This window comes from Chrysochloris asiatica, unplaced genomic scaffold, assembly GCF_000296735.1.
Source record: "Chrysochloris asiatica unplaced genomic scaffold, ChrAsi1.0 scaffold00330, whole genome shotgun sequence".
Taxonomy (NCBI): Eukaryota; Metazoa; Chordata; class Mammalia; order Afrosoricida; family Chrysochloridae; genus Chrysochloris; species Chrysochloris asiatica.
Window position 1 is genome coordinate 2,085,495 of NW_006408848.1, and position 8,412 is coordinate 2,093,906.

Genomic DNA, 8,412 nt, shown 5'->3' on the forward strand with positions numbered 1-8,412 from the left:
GACCCTGTACAGGGTTTCCGAGGGTGTAAATCTTTACGGGAGTAGAAAGCCTCATCTTTCTCCCGTGGAGCAGCTGGTAGTTTCGAACCGCTAACCTTAAATTCGCAGCCCGATTCGTAACCACTACGCTACCAGAGCTCCTTAGTGACCCTATATAAGGTTTCCAAGAGCAGCTGGTTAGATTTGAACTGGCAACTCTCGTTACCTGTCCTGTGCTTATCCAGAAAACTAAATAACTATATATATTTTTTTTTTAATTGTGGTGAAAGTATATATAATAAAACATTTGGCCTTTACTACCCAAACTTTACACAAATGATTTTTCAGTGGTGGCTCATATAGGAAACATTAATAGGAGGGTAAATCAAAAAGCTCATGGACATTTTTGGCTGCTGAGCTCTGAAACCAAACCCTGTTTTTGCCGTTTTCTTGCCAAAGTTAGGTCAGGTGAGTGTGGCTTCTTCAACGTCAGGGTCTTTGTTTCCCTGATTTAGAAGTCCCTGGTGTGATGCTGTGGGTTAATGCATCAGACTGCAAAGCCTTTTGAACTACAAGGTCAGTGGTTCAAGCTCACCAGCTGTTCCTCATAAACCCTATACAGGGTCAATATGGGTTGGAACCAACTCGACAGCACTTAACAAAAATACTAGTTGTGTGCTCCGGTTATAGAAGGCTGCAGCCTGGAGATTGCAGGAGGAACAGCACAGCATGCTGGGCTCTGGGTTTAAAGCTGAGCGTTTACAAGTCAATTTGAGATGAATCATAAATTGTCTTAAACTACTGGAGGAAAAAAAAAAAAATGGACCTAGCCCAGAAAGCAAGGAAAGACATTGCTGACTACCTGGCTGCTGAGAAGGATGAACAAGCTCAGAGCCAGGCGACTACCTTATGGAGGCCAAGGAGATCCTGAAGCTGTACTGTGACCTGCTGCTGGCTCAGTTTGGCCTCATCCACTCTATGAAGGAACTAGACCCTGGTCTGCCTAAGTCAGTGTCTACACTGATTCAGGCTGCTCCTCAATTCCAGTCAGAAGTGGCTGAGTTGAAAATAGTTGCTGATCAACTCTGTGCCAGGTATAGCAAGGAATATGGCAAGCTATATAAAACCACCAAAATGGAAATGTGAATGATAGCTTAGTGCAGAAACTGAGTGTGGAGGCTCCACCCAAAATCTTGGTGGAGAGATAACTGGTCAAAATTGCCAAGAATTACAATGTGCCCTACGAGCCTGATTTTGTGGTCGTGGCAGAAGCTCCTCCTAGGGTAGAAGCTGATCTGATTGATGTTGGATTCACAGGTGATGTGAAGAAAGGTGGCCCTGGAAGAGGAGAAGGGGATGGTAGTGGGTTCATTGCACCAGGCTGGTGGACCTGATGAGACAGTGCCCATGCCTATGCCATCTCACGGTTCTCTTTTCTCATATCCACTTCCAATGGGGCCATCGGATTTCAATGGATTGCCAGTGGGGACTTACCAGGCCTTTCCTAATATTCATCCACCTCAGATGTCAGCAACTCCCCCATTGTATGAATCTGCTGACATTAATACTGATAAGAATGTCTCTTCTGTACAGATGGTCAGTCCTGGACCCAAGCCAGAAGCCTCTGCAAAGCCTTCTCAAAGACCTGCGAATAACTCTGACAACTTTGTCCTACCAGAGTTGCCATCTGTGCCAGACATACTACCCACTGCATCTGCTAATGCCAACACTTCAGCTTCTGAAGACATTGATTTTGATGATCTTTCCCAGAGACTTGAAGAGTTAGAGAATAAAACATAGGCCTTTAAACCAGGCAGCTTCCAAGCCCTGGAAGTTGGTACTGAGCAGCTTCTCCTTGTAACAAAGAATCTCCATGAAATTCCATTTCATCTATTAATCATCACTGAATATACTCTTCTTATGGGCTTTCTTTCTGCTGTACCAAATTCTGCTGCTTCAGTGCTTCATTGCTCCTAAGAGACTAACAACTGGAGATTGATGCTAGAGCAGCTGGCTGCTGGCAACTGTGCTTGTCTGTTTCCTGTCCCTTCATAGGAGAGTGAGATGCTGAAAGCACTGTGGGGGAAGAGCTGCCATCGATGGCTGGGCAGTGGGGAAAAGCAATTCACAACAGGTCTTAGCCCTGTGCTGCATGCCAGACTTAAAACCAACCTCTCTCTATACAAATGGATTTGTGGGGAGAGGGAAAACGTGTATTTTCTTGCTTTCTGAGCAGGAGAGTGAGACAATGGCTCAGGAAGCCCTTGTAATGGTTCTTAAAGCTGGGCCCTCTCACTGGCACATACACTACTCCTTGTGGCAGAGCACGGTTCTACCTGGATCCAATTGCAAAGTTTATTGGGAATGTTGATGGCCTCTCTTAGTTGTACTGAATTCTCAGGAAGCCCTCTGTAGCCTTTTCTCTGAGCGCTGTGCTTTCTTTTTACAAGTACCCAAGTCTACCTTGGGTAGTTAGCGTGAAAGCCTATAGGACAAGAGAGGTACCCATTTTCATTTGAAAACTTGCTGTCTGAGTGGAACTTGTGAAAACTGATCTCAGATAATTTTTTGGTACCCAAGCTGCTATTAATTGTTTTCAGCTTCCCTGGATGGATGAACTTCTTACTGTTATAACTTATGTGCTCCTTTGATCCCTATCCAAGGCCATCCTTCTCTACCAGATGTCTTTGGGATTGAAAAATGTGATTTTCTCCTCTGTATATTGTGTGTGTATATACTTGTTTCAAGCAACTTTAATGTTTTTGACTGGTTTGTATCTCATACTTTAGTAGCTGCTAATAAAGTTAAAGATTATGACAAAAAAATTCATGGAAAAATGGAATGAAAGATGACTGAATTTTTTCACAAACTTTTTGAAGTCTCCCTGAAAATAATACCCCAAATTCAATAATTTTAAATAAAATTAAGTGCAGGAAATGTCTTGAGTTAACATTCTTTTAAAAAAAAAAAATGTTTAAAGCTTTTAGTGTGAATTGAGTGACAGTTTACATGGAAGAACATCAATTTTGCATTCAACCTACTGTATTCTGTTTTATTGAAATGATTATAATCTCTATACATCATCAGTTAGCAGGATTTGCTTCTATTCTCTCTTTTTTTCTATTTGTTTGGTTTTGGGGTATACACAAAAACATGCATGAATATCTAATCCTTTAAACAACCAAAAGAAAGGCACATTCTGCAAGCCTGCCTACTGGCTGCCAGCACACAGCCTTTCTCTTTTGTTGAGTTGAAAGTCCTCAGCTGCTCTATCTCTCCATGACATCACCTCTGCCTCTGTATCTCTTGTGTTGCTCCTTCTCTGGTTAGGGTCCCATGTTCTGCTCATGCTCTTCTCTCTTAATGGTCCTAGGGTCCTTTGTTCCTGGAATGTAAGATTAACTACTCCCCCTGTCCTTTTGTTATAAAACTTCTACCTTTACAGTTGTGACAATTGCAATTAGTCATGATAACAATTACTCACTATTGAATCCTAAGAATCTTATCGCATCTCCTTTCACCAGACCCATCTAGACAAGAACAAAACTATTCAATGGGGATTCTACTTTCCCAACACACTCTGAAACTAAACTCTTGAAACTTGTAAGCCAGCCACTTTGTGACATTTTAGCCCCTGGCCCCCATTTTAGGTAGCCAATGTCTAAACTGCCCGTATCTATCAACTCTGTGTACAGAGGGGACAGGTTTGATGCTTGATATGAACACTCCTTTTCTCTCAGTTGGTATTTTGAGCTATTCCATCCAGAAGTATTGGTAAAGTTAATCCAAATTGTAGCAATTTATATTTGCTTCCTTTATCAAATTTTTTTATCTTCCTCTGGTCAAGGTCTGATTATTAAGTCATCATAGCTAGATCAAATGGTACTATCTGTAAGTATGGGCATTCTTATGCATCTGCCACATCATATAAGCTGGATACTTCACTCTCAGCTCTAGCCCTCCATGGCTAGATCAGTGTCTACGGGCTCAGGCATTCCAAGTCTCCCTAAAATTAATACCAACCAGCCCATTTTCTTCTCTATCTCATCTCAAGGTCGACAGGAGTCTATAGATCATAGTCAAACTCACCCCATGTCATTACTGCCTTCCCTCCACTTCCACTCACATGTAGACCAATGCAGTCGCCAGCAGGCTTATATGCCTGCTTGCGTGTTCCCTTTGAGTTTCATCTTGGAAGGGAGGGTTGTTCTGAAGGGACTTGATTGCTTGCCATGATGGCTCCCAGGCGAACAGCTTGTTTGTTCTTGTAGGAGCCAAACAGACTGACACTTTTGTTTTTTCTTGGTGGTTTTTCTTTCAAGAAGTATTTTCTGTTCCTCTAGCCACTCTGGGCTGGTCTGCTTGTCCTTTCAAGTGGAGATGTGCCACCTCAGAAGGTTCTGGATGTGGCTCAGGATTCCAGCTAAGGTCTTACACTCTACAATGGCTCTGCAAGAAGCCAATTTCACTGGGCAAGTTCTAGAACCCCTTTTAGGTATTCCAATCAGTTATAGGCTGAAGATTGGCTTACTAGCTTTCTGTAATCATATTTCCCGATAGTCTTTTCTATCCCACTCAAAGTGTCTATTTTACAATAGAAAGCAAGGGCAACCAATAGCCATAAGACAGTCAAGCATCTTAACATTATTTCTCCTCTTTTAACCATTCAGACTATGTCTCAATCCCTGTATCACAGAACTCTTGTTTTGCCAAGGTTGAGCATACATCACTATTTACCTCTGTCCCATTTAGCCCTTGCAAACCCCCTACCTACCTTGTTCTTTCATTGCCTCTCCCTTCTTGTGTATTGCCCTCCCCAACACCCAAGGTATGATATGACTATCCCCTAACCTGTGCTCTACCATCCCCACTCTTCCATTCCTGGTAACCAACAAAGAATTTTTTTTTCTTTTAGTATGTAATCTTTTCTTGGCTTTTACAATAATGGTCTTATGCAATATTTGTCCTTTTGTGACTGACTTAATTTCACTCAGCATAATATCCTCAAGGTTCATCCATTTTTTGCATCTCCATCGTTATTGTTCAAGGGAGCACAGTATTCCATTGTGTGTATGTACCAAAATTTGTTAATCCATTCTTCCACTGATGGCCTCGTAGGCTGTCTCCATCTTTTTGCTACTGTGACTATTGCTACAATAAACATTGGTGTGCATATATTTACTTGTGTTCTGGCTCCTATTTCTTGTGGATACATACCAAGTAAAGGAGTTGCTGGATCATAAGGTATTTCTATTTCGAACTTTCTGAGGTAGTACCATACTGATTGAACCATTTTATCTTCCCACCAGCAACGTAAGAGGATCCCACTCTCTCTACACCCTTGCCAGCATTTATTATACTCTGCTTTTTTGAACTTTGCTTTAATGCTGGTGTAAGATATCAAACTGTTGTTTTGATTTGCATCTCTGTAATAGCTAGTGATCAAGAACATTTCTTCATGTTATTTGGCTGACTGAATGTCTTCCTTGGTGAAGTGTCCTTTCAGGTCCTGTGCCCTTTTTAAAATTGGGTTATTTGTCCTTTTCTTGTAGAGGTGTAGTTTCCTATAGATTTTAGAGATTAGTCCCTTGTGTGATATGTCACTGCAAAAAAATGTTCCCCATTTTGTGGGCTCCCTTTTTACTCTTTTGGTGTTGAGTAACATGCTAGATAGAGAGATCAGAATCCCATATAGACATTTTGTAGAACATGCAGAGTGTCAAAGGGGGTGTGTTACTATACAAAGCAATAGCTTCTTACCAACTACATGAGATTTTTAGAGCAGAAAGTGTGAATCAATTTTTTTCTGTGTTTTGTTTAATATTTATGAAACAGGTTGGATTGACCTGTACTGCATTTGCATTTTCTTGATTTTGAATAGTGGAAGGTAGGCTCCTGATGGCTATTCTTGCGTAGACTGATAGATAGAGAAACAGACAGTCATGGAATTATAACTATAGTATCAAGATGTAGCAGACATCACTGGATTAAAATTCAGGAGAGTCGGAATCTACTTTATGATTGTAGGCAAGTCAGACTTAACCTAAGTGTCAATCTTCTCTTTCATTGGATTTTATAAAAATCATAAGTTAGTGTACTTAAAGAAAGTATACAAGACAGTATTACTGAAAGTTCTTACTGTTGTTGAAAATCTCTGAAATATTATCTGCCTATGCAAAGATGCCAGACTGCAAAGCTGTTTGAATTGTAAGTTTGGAGGTTTAAGCTCACCAGCTTCTCCTCAAAAACCCTATACAGAGTCGCTCTGGGTTGGCACCAACTTAAAGGCACTTAACAACAACAACAATGTAAACACCAGGAGTCCTGGTGTGGTGCTGCAGGATAATGCACTAGATAGTAAGATCAGTTTAAACCGCAAGGTCAGCAGTTCAAACTCACCAGCCGCTTGTTGGAAACCCTATATAGGGTTAATATGAGTTGGAAAGGACTTGACAGCACTTAACAACAACAACAATATGCAAATACTAGAGTCCTAGTGTGGTGTTGTGGATTAATGCACTGGACTGCCAGGTCAGTTTGAACTGCAAGGTCTGCAGTTTAAGCTCACCAGCTGCTCCTTGGAAATCCTATACAAGGTCACTATTAGTATGAATTGACTTGATGGCACTTAATAACAACAATGCAAATACCTATCCTGCAGCAATCCAGGCAAGCGGATTATCTTTTTTGGGTGAAATAAGGCCAGACTGGAGTCCTGGTATGGCGCTATGGGTTAATGCATTGGACTGCAAGACTGGTTTGAACTGCAAATTCTAAGCTCACCAGCTGCTCCTCAGAAACCCTATACGGGGTCGCTATGAGTCGGAAATGACTGGAAGGCACTTAACAACAACAAGACAAAACTACCAGCCAGAACCAGAGTCAAATGTCTACATTTTTGTACCTCTCTGATATGATTACTCTGGAGGCTATATACGCCAAACTGTTCATTCCATTCTTTCAAGTATTATCAGGTTATTATCTGGAGACAGTAAAATAATTACTGCTCCTTCCCTATATCCCTTAACCTTTTCCAATTCTCAAATGAAATACTCTTTATTAAATATAAAGTTAATTACTATTCAACTCTCAAGGTGATATTCAGCTCCCTCTTTTTAATCTACTTAACGAGATTCTACAGTCCAGGAACACCTGAGCTTGTTGAAGTCACCACACAGATCTGGCCAGCTTTTGGATCATGTTGTCCTCAAAGTGCCAGCTGGACAGCCACACACTGACTCTTACTACCATTTAGAAAGCTTGTGATAGTTTTGCTGGACACCTGATACTATTAGCACTGGGACAATGACCTATAAATTGCAATAAAAACATGGATTTTAATGCCATGGTCTTTGGATTTCTCCCCAGAAAAGGTACTCCCATGGAAGGGAAATGCTCTCACGCACAGTTAATGTACTATCCTGGTCAGCACTGAGAATTAATGCTAGAAAAAATAGACAACAACACTGACACCCTGACAATGCTGCAATGACATGATCAGAAGCATAAATCTAAAGACAACCACAACGAGAGTGATGGACTACTTACAACATTTTTAACACACATTAAAAGCTAAGAAGAGAACATGCTGAAGGGAAGATTTCCCTATCTTTTTTGCCTTCTACAGAGATTACGAGGAATGTAATGTTGTCAGTGAGTGAAGCAGCAACGGGTTAGGACAGAAGCCTCCCACAGATTACTCAATTTTGTTCTAAAAATAAGTCCTGGAAAATGGTTTAAATGAGGGTAAAGATGAGGCATACAGATATTTGTTGCAGAATTATTTATAATAGAAAGACAAATGTTCTAAATATCTATCAATTGGGAAGTGAGTAAATTACTGTTTTTAATGGATTAGTCAGCTATGTCAAAGAGTACTAAATAACATGAGAAAAATACTCACAATGTTATGTTAATTGAAAAAAGTGAGACATACAATAATATATAGTGTGTGGTCTCAAGTATACAGCTATGATTAACATAATAAGAAACAGCTATTGGGATACAGTTTAATATCATCAGTCAAAACAGGCCAGGGGTCAACTGTGCAGGAGACTACTGCTCATATGCAAAGTCAGCTGAAGCTGAAGAAAAATAAAAACAAGTCCACTAGAGCAAAACTCCGAAATAAATTTAGAGGCCATCTCAGGAACAGATTTGATGCAATGACATCAATAATATCATACATGAAGAAAGTAAAGGGTCATTAAGAAGACAGGAAAGAAACTTGACCTATACTCATGGAGATGTTGTTGTTATGTGCCGTGGAGTTGGTTTCTACTCATAGCAACCCTGTACAGGGTTTCCGAGGCTATAAATCTTTACAGGAGCAGAGAGCCTCATCTTTCTCCCGTGGAACAGCTGGTAGTTTCGAACTGCTGACCTTGAGGTTCACAGCCTGATTGGTAACCACTACGCTACCAGAGCTCCTTA

At 40.7% G+C, this 8,412-nt stretch overlaps 1 protein-coding gene and 1 pseudogene across 1 annotated transcript in view; one reads left to right on the forward strand and one right to left on the reverse strand.

Annotated features, from left to right (window-relative positions):
* REEP5 (receptor accessory protein 5) overlaps positions 1–8,412 on the reverse strand; it is a 96,282-nt gene that overhangs the window by 25,902 nt on the left and 61,968 nt on the right. The window lies entirely within an intron of this gene.
* On the forward strand, positions 697–1,779 carry LOC102813531 (annotated as a pseudogene).